Source organism: Pseudorca crassidens, chromosome 18, assembly GCF_039906515.1.
Source record: "Pseudorca crassidens isolate mPseCra1 chromosome 18, mPseCra1.hap1, whole genome shotgun sequence".
Classification (NCBI taxonomy): domain Eukaryota; kingdom Metazoa; phylum Chordata; class Mammalia; order Artiodactyla; family Delphinidae; genus Pseudorca; species Pseudorca crassidens.
In genome coordinates this window covers 30,101,393-30,121,902 of record NC_090313.1, presented here as the reverse complement: position 1 = coordinate 30,121,902, position 20,510 = coordinate 30,101,393, and positions in this window count along the sequence as shown.

Genomic DNA, 20,510 nt, shown 5'->3' with positions numbered 1-20,510 from the left:
TGGTGAAACTCTTGACTTCCCCAACACAATTTTGTCTCCAGTGGGGTTCCTGTGGGGTTCAAGAATTTTCCTGAGGCAGCTGTCAACCCTGCCAATTATTTTCTTCAGTGCCATGAACTGAGAATTGCATGTCATTACTGTTTCTACACATGACTCTCTCCCAACCTGCCAGTTTCCTTTCCCCTTGGAATTGTTAATGACACAGAGAGTGAGAAGCTGATGCTCACCGTGTCCCCAGGCAGGGTGCTGCCCCTTTCTGTGGTCTCTGTCCCTGTGGCCTGGGTTCAAGCTCTGAGGCTGTACCACATAGGACAGAGGGCTGGGCAGGTGCTCTGTGGCAGGGCCTTCCCTGTATTTCACCTTCTATTGCACTGAGACTGCACTGGCTCTGGGATGGTCACGTCGTCTGTGGCATTGTTCTGCGATGGTAGTGGGACCCGTCTACTGTGCTAAGCTAAGCCTAAGCTGGCTGTTCTCAAACTGGACCATGCATCTGAATGACCTGCAAGGTTTATTAGAACTCAGACTGCTGGTTCCCATCCTCAGAATCTCTCAGTAGTTCTGGGGTTGGAATTTGCATTTCTTATCAGTGACCAGGAGATGGCGATACCTAGGTCCAGACCTTTAAATATAGCATTTCTCACGTTGAGACTCACTGGCCTAAGCCACAACAGTGAGCTGACTGTTCTCTGTGCTTCGGCTTCATGACATTGCAGGTTTCTTCTGTTTTCTCCTGTGCGGGCATGGGGAGAATGATTATGTGGATGTTGCTGCTGGGGAAGACAACAGAAAAATAGGAAGTGGTCAGAATGAGGGATACATTAGAGGTAGTGCCCGTAGGCTATACTAGGGAATTAAATGAGGGGCAGAAGGGAAAAGAGGAATAATGGATAATTTGTAGGGGTGGACCCTAAGCAATGGTGAATGATGTTATTTGCAGAGATGAAGATGTCAGTTAGAGAGCAGATTGGGGGGAAGGGGATTCACAGCGGTAAGTGGAGGTTTGAAATAAGTTCAGGGTTTTTTTTGTTTTTGTTTTTGTTTTTTGCGGTATGCGGGCCTCTCACTGTTGTGGCCTCTCCCGTTGCGGAGCACAGGCTCCGGATGCGCAGGCTCAGCGGCCATGGCTCACGGGCCCGGCTGCTCCGCGGCATGTGGGATCCTCCCGGACCGGGGCACGGACCCGTGTCCCCTGCATCGGCAGGCGGACTGTCAACCACTGCGCCACCAGGGCAGCCCTAAGTTCAGTTTTAATATTAATTTGAGATGTCCCTTCAAAACCAGAATAGAGATCTCAAGTAGGGGGTCGATAGGTGAATCGTGAACTCAGGCAAGAGGGATAAATTCTAGGATCAACAGAACTCAAATGATACTAATGCCATGGGTGTGGGAGAGATATATAGACATGGAAAAATGGGTTGAAAAAATAGACCTGGGGCACTGCAGGCACTGGGTCCTTTGGCTTTATTATCTCATGCAAACTCTCCAAATGCTCCTACGTTAGGTGAGAATAGAGACCTGGATAAAAGAGGAAGCTTGACCTACAGTTTGTAATTGAACAGGGCAAAGATCTGATCTCCTGAGCACAAAAGGCTATAGTCTTAGCCTCTCTACTACAGTGGGAAGTGTCATTAGGTGATGGTTAAATACTAAATGTAAAATCTTTTTTCAATCATCAAATAAAAAATATATTAAAAAGAATAATTGGAAACCTGTTCTAATGATCTAAACAGTGAATACAGCGTGTTGTAATCTGTTTTTACTGGATCCTCGATAAGTCTTAACAGTAATAAGGCTCATGCCATTTAGATCTTAAAAGATTTATCTTAAGACTTTGATAAATACCAAGTCCATGATTGCGAGTTATCTTAAAATAACTCACACAATTAATTTTAAGTGTGTGTAGAGGGGCTAGAGTGTAGAAATGGGATCATTCTGTATGAATGATGGATAGTTTTTGGCGTGCTAACAAGAGCTGTAAAGTAGGAACGGAGCATGTCAGCAGGCACACTCACCATTACACAGCTGCCACCTGCAAATCCGAAAGAAAAATAACACCAGGCCAGCATCAGCAAAGTTAAACGTGAATTTCAGAATTGACAAAAGCCTAGAAAACCCTCAGAGAGAAAAGAAAGAAACGAACAAGAACTAAATATTTGAGGGCAGCATTCTGTGAAAAAGATTGAATGCCTTAAAAGATTTATTGAAAACACTTAAACATTGGAAATAAAATATTGTTATAAAATACTAAGCTTAACTATTTTTTTTTAACATCTTTATTGGGGTATAATTGCTTTACAATGGTGTGTTAGTTTCTGCTTTATAACAAAGTGAATCAGTTATACATATACAAATGTTCCCATATCTCTTCCCTCTTGCGTCTCCCTCCCTCCCACCCTTCCTATCCCACCCCTCCAGGCGGTCACAAAGCACCGAGCCAATATCCCTGTGCCATGTGGCTGCTTCGCACTAGCTATCTACCTTATGTTTGTTAGTGTGTATATGTCCATGACTCTCTCTCGCCCTGTCACAGCTCACCCTTCCCCCTCCCCATATCCTCAAGTCCGTTCTCCAGTAGGTCTGTGTCTTTATTCCTGTCTTACCCCTAGGTTCTTCATGACATTTTTTTTCTTCTTAAATTCCATATATATGTGTTAGCATACAGTATTTGTCTTTTTCTTTCTGACTTAACTTCACTCTGTATGACAGACTCTAGGTCTATCCACCTCATTACAAATAGCTCAATTTCGTTTCTTTTTATGGCTGAGTAATATTCCATTGTATATATGTGCCACATCTTCTTTATCCATTCATCCGATGATGGGCACTTAGGTTGTTTCCATCTCCGGGCTATTTGAGCTTAACTATTGAAGGTGTCTGTTTGTCTCAGACAAAATCCAAACTCTGGACGTATTTCATTATCATATGGCTTGTTATAGCCAAAATTGTTTATAAGAAAAAGAAAGGTACACTCCTATAGTAATCACATTTTATTATTCAGTCTCTCTCCAAGGTGATATTGAGAGAGAGGGAAATTTTCTACCATTCATGCATTTATTCCAGACAGAAGTCCTGGTTCCGACCCCTGCTTCTCCTGGTCAGCTCTGTAAACTTGAACAAGAGAGTCAACCAAATCCAGTGGCCAGTGACGGAGCAGGGAGACCCAGCGCTCACCTCCTCCCGTTGGTATACAAAAGCTACAACTATTTACAGAGCAACCAGCTATGAGAACAGCCTGAAGACTAACAGAGAAGCTTATCAACAACTAAAGGTATAAAGAAGAAACCACAACAAGATGGGTAGGAGGGGTGGGGATGCAGTATCGCTAAGACCCACACCCTCAGTAAGTGACCCACAGATGGAAGGATAATCACAATTGCAGAGGTTCTCCCCCCCAAAACAAGGGGTCCAAGCTCCACATTGAGCTCCCTAATCCAGATTCTGCACCAGGAAGGAAAGCCCAGAACATCTGGCTTTGAAGGCCAGCAAGGCTTGCATACGCGAGAACTGAGGGCTGTAGGGAATAGAGATTCCACTCTTAAAGGGTACACACAAAATCTCCAAGGCTCTGAGACACAGCACAGGGGCCGTGATTTGAAAGGAGCCTGGGTCAGACCCATTTGCTGATCTTGGAGACCCTCCTGGAAAGGAAGGAGGCAACTGGGACTCACCATGGGAACATCAATGCTGATGGCAGCCACTTTGGAGAGCTTGTTTAACCATGAGGGCACTAGTGCTGGCAAATGACATTTGGGGAGCCCTCCCTCTAGCCTATTAGGGCTGGGGGGCTTCCCTGCCCACCAGCTGGTTGGCACCAGTCCAGGGACCTCCTCAGACCAAGCAGGTAGCCATGTAGGGACACAACCTCACTCACCACTGGGTCTGCACCAGCCCGGACCTCCCGGGCCCCAAAGCCAGCCACCAGCAGGCCTGGCATCTGTCCCTGGACCCACGGGCCACAGCCAGGCTGGGACATAGCCCTGCCCACCAGATCGCTAATCTCTTTCTCTGATTTACCAGTGTCATAACTATGTGGAAAAAGAAAAACAGTGTGGTTATTTTGACGTAACCTGTTCCTTCTAAACCAGTATTAATACCCTTAATTACCAATATACTCTTTTTCTTAGTACCCAGTGTCTGTCTGGTTGATCACTGAAAACCTATTCCAGACTTCTGCCTGTTGTTAAAATGAGGTATTTTTCCTGAAATTTTCTTTTATCTTTTTCAGATGGGGATAGCACTTGCTTATATTTTTATACTTGACACAGTTACTTTAATATTGTCAGTAAAGTTTGAAATATAAGTGGCCTATTGGTATAAATTCATATAAAATACCTAGGTAGTCTTGCCAATTAACTGTTCTCCACTCTGTTTTATTTGGTTTATCATTTCCAGTCTGAAGATTTTTCTCTTAGGCAGAGAAAAGTAGAATTGTTTTGTCTTCTCTTTCGCATCTGATATCATTAGGCCGTCTGTTCCAAACACTGCGGCTATACCTTTTTTATTTCTCTTGCCTAAAATATAGTGAAAATAAAGCCTTTTTAGTTCTCTGCCATTCTTTTCAAGTCTTAATTCATTCTGGGTCTTAACATTCCTCAGAGCTCAGAGTATCCTAATACTCCCACGTACTTGTTCTTAGGTGCAGACTTCTCTTTTTATCTTTCGTACGTGTGCTTTAAAAACCAGTTCACCCAATAGAATGACCTCTGTGCCACTGTGCCTTTCTCTTTTTCTTCATTTGTATTTGTGCACTCAGAATTTAAGATTTAAAAAATAAATTTGAATTCTCTCTTGAGAATTGTAGAGTCTTCTTTGGATCTGAACATAGGATTATAGCTTTCTCTGATAGGCACCAAATTGTACGAATCAACTCCTAGTGAAGTCATACATCTATATGGTTATTTTGTATATGTCCGTTTCTCACGCTGGACTCCAACTCCATGAGGGCAGGAATGACGGTTCTTTTTCTTACCATAGTTTCCTCAGCAAGAATGATAACATGCAGAGTCTAGAACATAAAAGGCATTCAGTGAGAATTCATTGAATACAATTATTTAATACATATTAGCTCTGAGGGTTTGCTTGCCCTTAGCATTGCACAGAGCTCAGATGCTCGAGTTTTCTGAACACTGACAGTGGGCTAAGAGCACAACACAATAGATGGTTTCCCTTGTTTGAATCAGAGAAAGGTTCAGCAAGCTGGCACCAGAGTTATTTCCTTTCTCTCACTCTTCTTCCGCTGAAACTGCTAAAATGTTCAAAACTACTGCTCTCAGCCCAAGGTCAAAGAATACCCCTGTTCAACTCGCATATTAATTTTTTCAACTCATGAATCATTTATTTCAAACCAAGCTCAAAGCAGCAACACAAAAGTCATATTCCAAGCTCACGGTCATTGGCTGACCCATTTGTGTTGACCAGATGGATTCAGTTAGGGTCCAGTAAGACAGTGTCCCAACCCAGCCCCCTGGGCATTGTGCAGAAACGTCCAGATGTCACTGACACACAATGCTTTGCGGAGGGCTGGGCATGAGAAAAGACTTGGAGTCACCATGACTGGTTGACTTGGAGAGACCACTTACATTTCTCTTGTTATTTTTTTTCTGATTATCTTAAACCAGGAATGTTTACAAAACTAAGGGGAAGGGGGGAAGAAAAATATTGCTGAATATAATTTTAAAGTATTTCAATAGATTTTGAGTAACTTTATCCATGTGGAAGGAATTGGCATTTAAGGCATGGAATTGGAAATGAAGTTAAAGACAAGCTACTCACCCCTGAATGACAATAAACAGTGTTTAGAGTGTGGGGTTGAACTTAAAACCATATTTAGGGATTGTCTAAACACAGCAGGCTGAGCTGAAGCTTCCCTCCAAAAACATTATGTTGAATAAAATAATAAAAATTTACACATTGGAGCTCCAAAGAAAAGATATTCCCAGGAACCAGGGTAAGAGGAAACTGTTACCTCTGTGGAGCAGGTTACAAGTTTCTGACCTGGAGTGAAGGTGCAGAGTCTGCTGAGGGACTGGGTGGGAGCTCTGTCATCCACGAAGCCTGCTCTCCATGTTACACCCTCCATATCATTAAACCATCAGTAAGGTGTCCTAAAAACCATAGATTGATTGTTGCTCTGCTCCAGGGAATAGGGGGAGCATTAGGTGAGGGTAGGGCTTTGGAGCTATCTCCAGCAGAGGACAGAACAGCACTGGGGTCAGTGGATCTGTGATCACCTGAGGGCCCTGAGGTATCACCTCAGACTGAGGCATCACCACAGAGCAAGAAACCCAGAGAGCCAGGGGGCAGGGTGTGGGAGGACACTTTGCAGGGAGGGCAAATTCCCCTTATTTGCCATTTAGATCTCATGCCATAATAATATATGTATGGAAGAGAAGGCAAAACAAATGAGACTTTTGATAATGGGATCGTATTACCTGGAATGGAAAGAGCCTTAGCATCTTTCTTCTTTATAGACAGTGGAACTGAGGACCATAAATTTTCCTCTGCGTTATGGAAAAGCTGATGCCATGAGCTAGGATTCTAGCTTCTTGTTCATGGTCTTTCCTCCACACTGTCCTTCCTCTGAAGCTGAATGATGGCAGAAATCAGATGGGGATTCAGCATGGCATGGAAGCTGACAAACAGGGCTCTGGAGCCCGCTGACCCTAGTTTGAATCCAGGCCCCGCCCCTTTCTAAAAGAGTGACCCTGGGCAAGGTAGTTAACGCTCTGTGCTTCAGTTTCTCATCTGTAAAAAGGGGATAGCAATAATGCTAAACTCATATGGAAGTTGAGAAAGTTAAGTGAGTCGATCCATGTCCTTTGATGTAAATATCATTAAGTATTTGGAAAATCTTAGATATTACTATGAATCACGATTTGGCTTCAACCTACCTTTCCTGCCTCATGGAAAGAAAAGACCACTCTCCCTATCGCCCAGTGTTTCGCCATGTTGCCCTTTTTGCTGTTTCCAGAAAACCCAGCTTTTTCATGCCCACATGCTATTCTCTCTGCCCGAAATGACTTTCTGCTTCCTTCTACATATCTTGGTTCTGAGATAAAATCTATCTTTTACTTCAAAACCTTCATCCAACCTTCCCTCTCATCCATACTCCTGCAGTTGAATGTTCTGTTCCGTCTGTTCACTTTCCTTTTCCTGTGGCAGCTTTGCTGTTCCTGTTGAGGCTGGCTGTGGCCCCACAGCCCTTGTCACACTCTATCAGAGCAGCAAGTTTCCATCACTCAAGAGTCAGCATGCAAGTATGGCCCACTGGTTATCCTGGGATGACCCCTAATCCTTTCCTGTTTCATTATTCTCTATTTTACAAACGAAGAACACAGAGAAGAATCATGTCCTTGTCTCCACTGGATCCACAGGCTTCTACTAACAACTTCTCATTGGATTCTCCGAAAATATGTTTTAGCACAATCCTCTCTCTAAAACTGCCTATATAGCATTTTCTTGCCAGTGCGCTGTCTGACTGAGGGTAAAGGCCACATCTGTCTCCACCTCAGAGATGTTACTCTCTAGAAGAAAACATAAGGTTTTCTGGTCTTATTTTCATAGATCCAGAAGGACAGCAGTTCCCTCTAGGGCCATAGTGTGGTCAAGATAGTTTTCCTTGTGAAAAAGAAATGCTTGGGCTCCATTTTTCTCTGTAAAGTCAGGGAAGATATGGTTTCTTTCATCAAACCTGTGCCATGAGCTAATGTTTATGAAGTGGCAGCCTCTGCCTTGAGGAGAAAAAGGAGATAAAAAGGACAACTCACCAAAACCCCTTCATTTAAAGTAAACCTTTTCTGACCTGCTCACTAAAGCTCATTTTCAGCACTGAGGTTCTTGAAAGCCTGTATGAACAACTTGCAATTTACCAGCGGTTTTATTTTCATATATGAGAATAGGGAGTAGCGAGTTTTCTCTCGCGTTCTTATTTTTAGTTTTAAATGTGTGTTCCTTACAAGATTTCTTACTGGTTAGTACAAATGGGGGATGGTAACAGAGAATGAATATTCTGAAGGCTGTAGTGTGGCCAGCCTGCAAGCTAGGAATCCCTCGCTGCCACTACCAACAAGAAAACAAAAGGCAAACATTTTAATTATTTTTTTTCATCAAAGAAGAACCTGTAAGGGAAAAAAAATCTGAAAAATAATAGATATATATGTATGTATAATTGAATCACTTTGCTGTACACCTGAAACTAACACAATGTTGTAAATTAACTAAACTTCAGTAAAAAATAGAATAAAATAAAAATTCAATCAAAAATTTAAAAAAAAGAACTATATTTAACCGTAAGTCTAGAAAAAAATGTAGTGAGGGAAACTCCTCTTGAAGAAACTTTGGGTAGCTTTGTAGGAATCTCTCATTCAGTCAGTCGTAGGCTATTCTACTGACTTCAATAAATCCTCACTCTTTCCTTGAATTGAATTTCGTGGGCACATCTGTTACATAACGTATTGTGATTACACATGACTGCTAAAATTGTTTACAGAGAGCTTCACACATCTGTTGGAATGGCTGCATCACAGAGAAACTATGTGGAGAATTATGATTTTATGATTTTATTATGATTTGTAAATGTTAGAGCAGTACTAACTCATTACTCTGATCGGCAATGCTCTGGGGTTATCCACTCGGTTCTCTGATGGGAGAACTTGCCAGAGGAGGTTCTGGCCTAAGAGGGAATCCAACCAACCATGTGTCTTATCCTGTACTACTTAGCTGAGTCACTTATAGCTCCCGGTCCGTCTTCTACCATAATTCCTCTTCCCAATGTGAAAAATTACATAAACAATCACTGGGCTTTCAGAAGGCATTGTGATACTTGAAATAGAAGATTCAAATACTCTTGGAGGAAAAACCATCCTTAGCTATAATTATCCTTATTCTTAATATTATCCTTAGCCACATTAATAATTATATATGTACTAATATTGTCATTGCCAACTCCACATTGGCACTTGTCATCTGCCATCCACAAGGATTAAATCATGAGCCGCTGCAGCTGTTGACCTTCCACACCCCCTGAAAGGAGTTCAGGGTGGAGATCAGGAATGAGGCGCTCTGTGCTGTGGGAAAAACTAGCAGAACAGGCCTTCAGACAGTTAGATATTTTCAGGAGAAGATTTTATGAGCCTAATTCTTGCATCTCCTCATCTCTAGAAAAGCACTAAAATCATTAACAGCGACATCTGCTCCCCGTGGCTGGCAGCAAGCCTCTGCCAACATGCTTGACTGCACGTCCCCCCTTCACTAAAGTCATGTGTAACACTGACCTTCCCCCCACCTCTTCGGAGCAGTTTCTCAGAGCTTTCTGAAATGCTGTCTCCCGGACTATAGTCCTCATTTTGCCCCAAATAAAACTTAAGTCACAACTCTCACGTTGTGCATTTTTTTCAGCTGACACCATTATGTTCATATGCACGTGTATATATCAGTTGATTGATAAATAAATCGATCTTGCCCACCTTTGAGTGAAAATGTCCCTAAGATAATGATCTGATAAAATAAAGGTTGGTAAACTCTACTTAACTCATTAGGAAAGGGGAAAAGCAACATGGTAAATTTAATTTATATATGAATGTTTACATTGCACATGGTATTTCTGTTATAACATGAATGATTTAAAAATTAGAATAATTAGGATAAGTTCACATATCTAACGGTTGCCCCAAAAGTGAGGAGAAAGGACACATGTGCATAACTAACAATGTAGAGGATAATATAACTATATCCAGAGAAGAATGAAGCCCTCTGAATGTGTAGGAGGAGGACAGAGGTTGTTTTTGTTTGAAAAGGAAAAGGGAACGTTTCATAGAAGAGGTATCACTGAGCTGGATCTTGAATAAGGGATGAAAGTTGATGGTGAAAGTACAAGGAAAAGGCACTGTAGGCAGAATGAACAGCAAGGGTAAAGTTACGGGGACAGAAACCCTCTATGTATTGAAAACTTGTTTGGGTGGAATATAAAAAGCAAAGAGGTAGTGGGAGATAATGTAGAAACATTATTTTTTAAACCTACCTTAGGCTTTCTTATCTGTAAAACGGGCATAAAAATAATTGTACCTACTTCATGAAGTTGTATGAGCTGATGCATGTGAATTTCTTGGTGCCAAACACGTAAAAAGCACTTGATAAATGGTAGCAACTGCTTCTGCATTGTAAATTTTTATAAATATTCCACAGAATTTGAAAGAAAACATATTCTCTGTTTATATGGAATTGTGATTAATTTATATCAACTAGATTAACCTTATAATTTTCAGATCTTCTGTCTGTTTGCTTAGTTGATCATTTGTGGTCTAGAGCAGGAGATGGCAAATTACAGACAATGGGCAAACTCTCCTGCAGCCTGTTTTTGTAAATAAAGTATTATTGAAACACGGCCACACCTATTTATTTATATGATGTCTCTGGCAGAGTCATACATTTGTGATGAAACTGTGGCCCTCAAAGACTAAAATATTTACTATTTGACCCTCCCCAGAAAATGTTAGCCAACCCCTGGTCTAGAAGGAGGCAAAATTCAATTTCTTGTTACTATTTTGTTCCTGAATTTCTTCATGTACTTACAGCAATTTTTAGTACTGGTATTTTTGATTCTATGTTTCCTGATGCTTAAAGATTCAGTGTGACATTTGATTTTTATCATTTTGAAGTGCCACTATTTGTCTAATTTATTTATATTTTGCAATTAAATGTGTCTGATATCTATATTATCAACTCCTGATATCTCTTTGTTCGTGTTTCTCAAGTTATGTCTTTATCCTTTAGGAGCCACCTTGTTGTTTTTGCATCTCTTTCAATATATTTTTTAACATTTAATATGATACAAGGGGAATTTATCCCATTGGCCTATATTGTTATAATTACTGTTCTTAATCTTAATCCCATGATTTCATTTAATATTTTTCTTTGTACCTATCTTTCGCTCTATGGGATGCATGTATGTGTATGTGTCTGTGTATGAGAGAGAGAGAAATGAAGAGGGTTCGGGAGAGAAATGAAAAAGAGAGAGAGAGAGAAGAGAATCCAACTGCAGACAGCCAAAACCACTGCAGATAGTTGAAGCAGAAGAGGATTTACTACCAGCCATGTACTTCAGTGGTTTGTGAAATTGTCAGAAAGGCTGGAAGAGCGGGGTCTGGGCAGAGTTATTTTCTGCTGGGCTTGCACTGCTCAGCCATGACTGTGGTTGAGAAGCTTGAGGTCACGACTACAGGAAACTATTGAAACGGACAAATGTGACCATGGCCCTCAGTTTGTCACATCAGGAAAACTGCCACTCCCATTGTGGCTGGTGCTCTTTCCTGGGCCATTATGCTTCCACTGTGATCTCTACCAGGAAATGAATGCTTTGTGCTCCACCTGCCTCTGTCTCACATCCACGTTCAAACTGCAGTGAATGCATGTGTCTGGTAGATCTTAAAACCCATCAGGAAGTCTGGTGCATTGAAGTCTGGGGAATGTAGATTTTAGCTGTCTTTTCTCTGCAACATAGAGAGGCATTTAAAAATATATAATTGTTGAGCAAGCCAAGCCACCATATCTATCACCTGCTTTTCTTCCCTGCTTTGAATAGTATTCATGGCTTTGAATAATATAGATGAGTTTAAATAATGCACATACATTTCTATTTCTTAATTTATCAATATTAATTGTGATATATTGCCTCTCAAATATGAAATATGAAGTATCCAACTCTATTTTGTCTTAAATATGAAAGGTGAAGCAATAAACTCACTTCCATTTTATCTCATCTTTCTTATACTTTGTATAAACCTTTCTCAAGATTTATAGCATTTACATTCTGTCCTGTAACTGTAATTCACCCAGTGACTGGCATTACTTCTATACTTTTATTGATTTAATTATACTGAAAATCTTTTCATACTATGGCATTTCCTTTTCTGACCTTAATCTGATATATCTCATGTTTGGCTATATTTCATGTCTACCTTGTAGCATATTAGTAAAAATTGAAATCACGTACATAGAATGCCTGGTGCATAGTAGTGCTCAATACAAGGCCATTCCTATTGCTGTTATTTTTTGTTAATAAAAAAAATGAATTGAGAAGACAAAACTGAGACATAAATAAGATAATGGTAGAACATAACTCACATCATATGAATAAATTTTGAGGTCTGCTTTTTTCCTAAGCATCAAGACTGCTAGATATGAGTCTTTCCTCTGATACTATTTTATGACATTAAACTAGATAACTTGTCCAAGGTCACAGCATCATCAGTTTTCTGAAATATGACCCAAGAAATTTTCAAGAGTCCTCTGTGACCTTGGGCAAGTTATCTAGTTTAACAGGCCTCAGTTCAGCCATCTATAAATTGAAACAGCATGGGCTTCCCTGGTGGCGCAGTGGTTGAGAGTCCGCCTGCTGATGCAGGGGACACGGATTCGTGCCCCGGTCCGGGAGGATCCCACATGCCGCGGAGCGGCTGGGCCCGTGAACCATGGCTGCTAAGCCTGCGCATCCGGAGCCTGTGCCCCGCAACGGGAGAGGCCACAACAGTGAGAGGCCCACGTACCACAAAAAAAAAAAAAAAAAAAAAAAAAAAAATTTGGAACAGCAGTTTTCATAATCCCTTCAGCCTCTTCCTACTCTGTATTGTATTTTCATGATGCTTGGTGGGTTACCTGTAACTATTTTTAGAATCTAAGTTTGCTTTCTTCCAGGTGTTCTGAATGCTCCTTGACATATTTTCTGCACAGTCAGTTGATGTGTGTGACAGGGAATGCCAACTATTCTAATATTAATCTGAGAAGTCTATCATTAAAAAAGAAATTTATGTCATGCTTATCAAAATCAAGGCATAGTGATCTTTTGCTTATCTACTGGTCATGTCAAATAAATGTATGCAATATGTAAAATAAAAATATGACTTTATTTGTATTCAAGTCCCAAGTAGTATTTTTGGAAACTCTGGAGCTATTCTAGATATTTATTTTAAAAAATCCAAATGTCATTGAAGAAAAGAATATATATATACATTTTTTTCTGATGGCTTCCATCAGGCTGCAAGTCTCATTAAAATGAGGGATATTGTTGAAACTAAAATACAACAAGAAATAAGAAAAAAACCTCATGACCTCACACATGACTGTGGGTTATTTTATGATTGTGTGGTGGTTACGGGCTTCTAAAGCTGTGGTCTGGAACATTCAATTGCAAACTTATAACTGGATATCATGATATTGGTTTTCTGAAATATGATCTAAGAAAATTTAAAACACTTAAGAACTAACACAGCAATGATTTTTCAAAACACTCATATTGTTGAAATTGGAGATGATAGGAGAACATAGCAGTGAAAGCAAAATATTAACATTTGGTGGGAAGACATTTTTTGAGTCTGCAACGTGGAATAGAAATTGCATTGAGGTTACTTGACACTGGCCAATCTTTTTTCTTTTTAAACATCTTTATTGGAGTATAATTACTTTACAATGGTGTGTTAGTTTCTGCTGTATAACAAAGTGAATCAGCTATACATATAGCCCTATATCCCCTCCCTCTTGTGTCTTCCTCTCACCCTCCCTATCCCACCCCTCTAGGTGGTCACAAAGCACCGAGCTGATCTCCCCGTGCTATGCAGCTGCTTCCCACTAGCTATCTATTTTACATTTGGTAGTGTACATATGTCCCTGCCACTCTCTCACTTTGTCCTATCTTCCCCTTCCCCCTCCCCGTGTCCTCAAGTCCATTCTCTACGTCTGCGTCTTTATTCCTGTCCTGCCCCTAGGTTCTTCATGACGTTTTTTTTTTTTTTTTTAGATTCCATATATATGTGTTAGCATATGGTATTTATTTTTCTCTTTCTGACTTCACTCTGTATGACAGACTCTAGATCCATCCACCTCACTACAAATAACTCAATTTTGTTTCTTTTTATGGCTGAGTAATCTTCCATTGTATATACATGCCACATCTTCTTTATCCATTCATCTGTCGATGAACACTTAGGTTGCTTTCATGTCCTGGCTATTGTAAATAGAGCTGCAATGAATATTGTGGTACGTGACTCTTTTTGAATTATGGTTTTCTCAGGGTATATGCCCAGTAGTGGGATTGCTGGGTTGTATGGTAGTTCTATTTTTAGTTTTTTAAGGAACTACTGTTCTCCATAGTGGCTGTATCAATTTACATTCCCACCAACAGTGCAAGAGCGTTCCCTTTTCTCCACACCCTCTCCAGCATTTATTGTTTGTAGATGACACTGGCCAATCTTAACTAAGGTTATTATGGAAAAGTTGATAATTGTGTCTGCATATTCTCACTAAGTCTATGTTTAGTGTCTGGAATTCATGTTAGTTCAAGTAACTATAAATAAAAAACTAGCAGTTCTGACTCTGGAATCCCATAAACAAAAGTGTGAACAGGAGCCCATTTGCGAAATTTGAAAATGAATCCTGAATTTCTTGCAGAACAGTGAGCTTTGTGAATTGTTTTAGCACAGAGACACCACCATATACAATCATAGCAACGAGTTCAGGAAAGTCAGATCCCTGGACAATAGTTATACCTCAAGAAGTGTTGGGCTCTTTTTTTAAAAAAAGCAGTTGAAACATCTGTATGATATTGAACTTGGGAGGAAAACTAAAATATGTACTTCTATGTTGGTATTGCACAAACTCTTCCACCTTCCAGCTTTGTGACTTTAGGAAAATGCTTTCAGCTCCCTGAGCTACTAACTGAGGTTGTTTTGAGGTTTGTAGGAGGAAATTCATGGGAAATGATAAAATTCTATACAGATGTAACATTATTGCATAATTGCGTTTTGAAAAGAGTGGCATCAAGAATTATTTAAGCACAAATCAATTAATCAGAGAAGAGAAAAAGTTTTTTAAAGTAACATTTAAATCCAATGAAATGGCTTAATATCTGAGCATTAACAGTTCTTATCACCGTTTTCTTAACTATAGTTAATTATCGGCATTGGGTTATCTACACAGCAATTTATCCACAGTGAAACTTCATACCCTCTACAGAAGCATTGTGCTAGGATTTGGTTACTGATCAACTGGGATTTTTAATTAAAATACAATGTGTGATGCTGGAGGAATTTGCAAGGTGAAACTGTTTAAGTCTTTCTTGCTATACTTCACCAACCCAGAAAAGGATATTTAAGACATACTCCAGTTTTTTTTTTGTTGTTGTTGTTGTTTTGCGGTACGCGGGCCTCTCACTGTCGCGGCCTCTCCCGTTGCGGAGCACAGGCTCCGGACGCGCAGGCTCAGCGGCCATGGCTCACGGGCCCAGCCGCTCCGCGTCCTGTGGGATCTTCCCGGACCGGGGCATGAACGTGCGTCCCCTGCATTGGCAGGCGGACTCTCAACCACTGCACCACCAGGGAAGCCCCATACTGCAGTTTTTATCCCTATCTCAACATCCTAGAGACCATGAGAAAAAGTGCAGCAGAATCTGGAAAATTATTTAATAATCATACCTTGATTATTAAATATGTTGTTTGTAAGACATTGTCCTGTGGCCCTAGAACAGTGGTTCTCAAATTTTGATGTGCATCACAACCACCTAGAGGACTTGCTAATGTCCACGCGTGGCTGGACCCCACTCTGACTTTCTGATTCAATACATCTGGAACAGGGGCCAAGAATCTGCATTTCTAACTCATTCCAGGTGATGCTGAGGCTGCACATCTGGGGGTAAGTTGAGAAACAATACTTAGATAAAGGGACACGGAGAAGAGAGGATACAGACCTGGCTTCTTGTGCTCTGGTGATGGATAGCAGTCTGTCTAAGGAAAGTCATATAACTTCTGTGCGTCTCGGGTTGGGAAGCCACTTCTGCTCCAGGTGGACCAGCTTGTCTGAGAGAAGGCTGTCTCCTTGACAGAGGAGGGAGCTCATGGACACTGCTTATCTCACCGACCCATCTCAGGCTGACTATTGCCTCCTAGTAGACATTTCTTATTCGGTTGGAGCCTGCAGGCAGGGATCAGCTGCCATGACACACCTGGAAGCTGGCTCATAAATGACTTCATTTCTCTGTTCTTACCTATTGTGTAGTGATTTTTTTCCAACAACAGTATTTCTTATGTTTCCAAGTTCTTGAGGGCATATCTCGCTGTTATCTTAACATGTTTCTTGTAACTTCTTTCCTTTTTTTATTAATAAATATATTCACACTGTTTACAAGAAAAGTCCAACTCCTCTGTCTTCCTTGTTGGGTTAATTAAGACTCTCAGATGAGAAGACCTCTGTATGAATGCTTATAAACTGCTATATAATGGCAGATGACAGACTCAAAAAATGTATTTATGAGTGATTTATGTGGTTGAACAAAAACCAGATGGGTTTGGCTTCTGTCAAAGAGTTAATATGTAACAACAACAAAAAAAGAAAAGAAAAAACAGGTAAGCCCAGGGGTTGTAGCTAAGAGGGGCACTGAACCTTAAAATAAGCTACCTAGAGAGGGTCATGTCCCATTTAAGGAGACATGTTTTATAGCTCCTTGGAGAGCACAAGATTGAAAAGAGGATGATTGGTTTTACATAGATGTGCCTGTACCTCTAGGAAATCCAACAACAGATGGTATTATTTCAGTAAGTCTGTTTTCGGTTTAAATACTTCTTTTTAATAGAAATAAGATTCTGCTGACTGCATCATTCTGTATGTTACAATGTGAGCTTTCCTGCTTACATTTTCAGTGGTGGTTAAAAATTCAACTGTGCACATGTCTGATTATTCGTTGGTAAGCTGGTGTTGGCTTCTCTTTTCTGCCCCACATTCCAATTCTCCTATTGCCAATCAAAATTTCTGCAGTTATAGTTCAAGGAACTATAATGGAAACAAAGTAAAAATGGTCCCAGAGAAATGAAAAGATTGAGATGTAAAACAATCGTCTTCCCTGAAGTCAGTAACCACTCACAGAGGGGAAGTCATCCCATTCTCTTCTCACAGTTCTCGTTTCATAGGATTGGGTTAGGCTGGTGAAGCATTGGTTGGGGAAATACAGAAATTATAAAGCTAAACTGCATGAAAGAGGCATATCCTGGTGATTTTTGATGTAAGACACCATTGGGTCACATTCTCTCTCTCTTTTTGTCTCTCATCTTGTTGAGGTGCTAAGAACTGGGGCTGGCTGTGCTTTATGATTGAAAAATATTTTTATTTCTAAAGGACTAAGGGACCAGGATGACCTGAGAAAAATCTTGGGCTAATATTTAAGGGAAAGGAGAATGGATTTCAGAATATAATTAGTCTTATCTGAGTCTTATCCAGCCTAGTTCATTAAGGGAGAAAAGCTGAAAGGAATTCAGGGGAAAAAATTCCTGTATCTTGCTGGACTGTGTCCTCTGTTGTTCAGGAATTTAAGAAAAATGTTAAATTTATAGATGGATTTATAAAATTCCTGGTATTTGTTTTAAAGTAACCCAGTGGAGGGTGAGAGGGACATGTGTGTGTGAAAATAGCTAAAACAAGTTTTGCCGTGCACGCTTTATTGTGGAAATTGGGGAAGAGGTTCATTTTACTATTCTCTCTGCTTTTAAATTCTATGCTTAATTTTCAATACTAATAATATGCCTAAATATGAAAAAAGAGAAAACTATTAAGTGATTTGATCATCTATAGATTCAATGGAAGAAAATAAAACTCAGTACTTAACATGGGATGTATTTCATTCATTCAAGTAGGCTTTTTTTTTTTTTTTTTTTTTTTTTTGGCGGTACGCGGGCCTCTCACTGTTGTGGCCTCTCCCGTTGCAGAGCACAGGCTCCGGACGCGCAGGCTCAGCGGCCATGGCTTACGGGCCCAACCGCTCCACGGCATGTGGGATCTTCCCGGACCGGGGCACGAACCCATGTCCCCTGCATCGGCAGGCGGACTCGCAACCACTGCACCACCAGGGAAGCCCTCAAGTAGGTTTTAAAAGCATTTCTTTTATAAAAGGTTCGAAACATTGTGTAAACTCAGTATTCATTCAGATTGTAACGCTTCCATTTTATGATGCCAACAATAACTTCTCTCTATTATGGGAATAACTAGCAGTTTGTAGTATTTGATACTAACCCCTTGGTCATTACCATGTTTTTTTGTCATTAAAGCACTGAAGTTATAAGTACAGGCTATCAGAAGTGAAAATCATATCTAAAAATATAGCTTGTCATTTAGATGTTTCTAAATATTTTATTTGACAAAAAATGTATAAATCTATTTCTATCAAACTTTTAAAAATCCATGAATTGTTTAGAAATACAAAGAAACAACTATAGAATATTCTAGTGGAAATGACTAAAAACTGCTTGTTGGATCTGCAAAGACAAGTAAAGAACTGACAAACATATGATTTGAGAAATTGGACTTCTCATATAAATAACCTAGATTGGATCTTCATGTTAACTGAATTCCATGGATAAACAACCTTTCTTTTACCTTTGTGAATGTTGTCTTCCTCAATGTTGTGGGATAGAGATCAAGTGAGCCTTTTCTAGCACTAAGCTTCAGCTTAAAATAAGCACTAATTTCAAGTGAAAGTGTGGAGTAATTTGGGAATGTTTCTTCTGCTGCTTTAAATGTGTGCAGACTGATTACATAATGACAAAAGCAGTCAGGTGGCTTAATTGGATGCAACAGTGCTCACTGGGGCAAAACTGAGTCTGTTCCTGTCTATAATACATTTTTACATTTTGCATGGTATCCGTACATCCTCCTGAAGTGAGTTTCTCATAATTCTTTTGTAGTGTTCTTAGTTTCAAAGCTTGCCCTACACATTAGTATTATCTGGACAACATGCATACCTCACCCTTTTTGGCCACAAAAATTCAGGAAACATAAAAATCAGAAGGAACATTATAATCTGATCCTGCTATGTATCAGATCTCATTCTTTTCTATTTTACTCCAAAACATTCTCCCACTTCTGGGTCTTTGCATTTGCAATTCTCAATCACATATTTCTAATTATCAGTTCTAAGCTCAGTACTGCCCTCTCAGTGGAGTCTTTTTAGGTCATTCAACCTAAAGTAGCTCCTTTCACTCAGTGCTTCTCCAGTGAATTAACCCGTGTCATTTTCTTCATTGCATTTTTCACTAGTTGAAATTGTCTTGTTCAATTATTTCTATGTTTATTTTCTATCTCCCTTCACTAGAATGTAATCTTCATGAGGACAGACTTTATTTTTCTAACACAGTATTTAGAACACTGTCTGGCATATGGTTGGTGCTCAAGAAGATGTTTGTTAAGTGAATAAATGACTCACTAGCCAAATGGATGAATGAATAAAGTTTATGTAGGATTTTTCTTCTGAATCAGAGTCAAATATTTAGAAGGAATTGGTCATCAACAAAAAATTACCACACTTCCATTAGGATGACTTAGTAAATAGGATCCTAGATTAAATCAATTAGTGAAACAAGGGCAAAGTTGTATGATTTATCACATACGGTTGAACCATCTACTGTAACAGCAAAAGCTCCAGTGCTTGATTACACAGAGTACTTAGAATTTCATGTGGTAGTTTTGAATCTAAGTTACTGAGCATACAGTTCTTCATTTGCCCCAGAGATAAACCCAGCAAGGTGCAGTATGGACAGTGGGCTGGGATTGGAACCTACCACAGTAAATTTGAAAAGGTAGTATTCTCAAACTTAACTTTGGGTTATAGGTAAGGAATGAGAAAATGGTGAATCCGAGGCTCAAAGGTAGTGGATTCAAAAGGTAAGGTTGTCCTTGATGATGTAGAAGGTAAAACAGTGTTAGGGAAAACCGTTAGTTGTATTTATGGGCTCTACTTTAATTCATATTATCTTAGGCGATCTTGCTTTAAGATAGGTTGTTCTCCCTTTATAGAGAAATCTACCAGATACTTCAGAAATCTCCAAATGCTGGAAGTCTGGGGCCCAACATTTCATTGACAATGATGAGCATGTGTCCTTTGGTTGCTCTCCAGTTGTCCCCCAAGCATCCTTCACTGCTCCTCTAGATTTTGGCTCTATACAAATATTCTCCTGTTAGTAGCTCTATCCCTGTACTTTTTCTGACAATGTAACTCCTGTCAGGAATGCTCTACTTGTCTTGTCCACTATCCATACTCTATGTGTTAATTCATATATCAATTATTTCACAAGTATTTGTTGGTGTGGTTACCTAAAAAAAAAAAAGAAAGACAAAAGGAAAATAAGCTTTCCAAGTGGTAGAACATTTACTAAATCTGGAGGAAGAGCAAATGAGCTCTCTGGAATCTCTTCTTGACAGTAAATCCTATGGATCAGGCCCCTTATAACCTCATTTAACTTTAATTACTTTCATAAAAGTCCAGTCTCCAAATATCATTACATTGGGGGGTTAGGGCTTCAACGCATGAATACATTGCATTCACTCCATAATAAGCAGGGTGTGTTACTGGTGTTATTGGAACTACTCACTGATATTTTATTTAGAATTTTTGCAATACTTATAAGTAATATTAGTCTATAATTTCTTTATTGTCCACTATCCTTATCAGGCTGTTTGTCAATATTATTTTTGCTTAA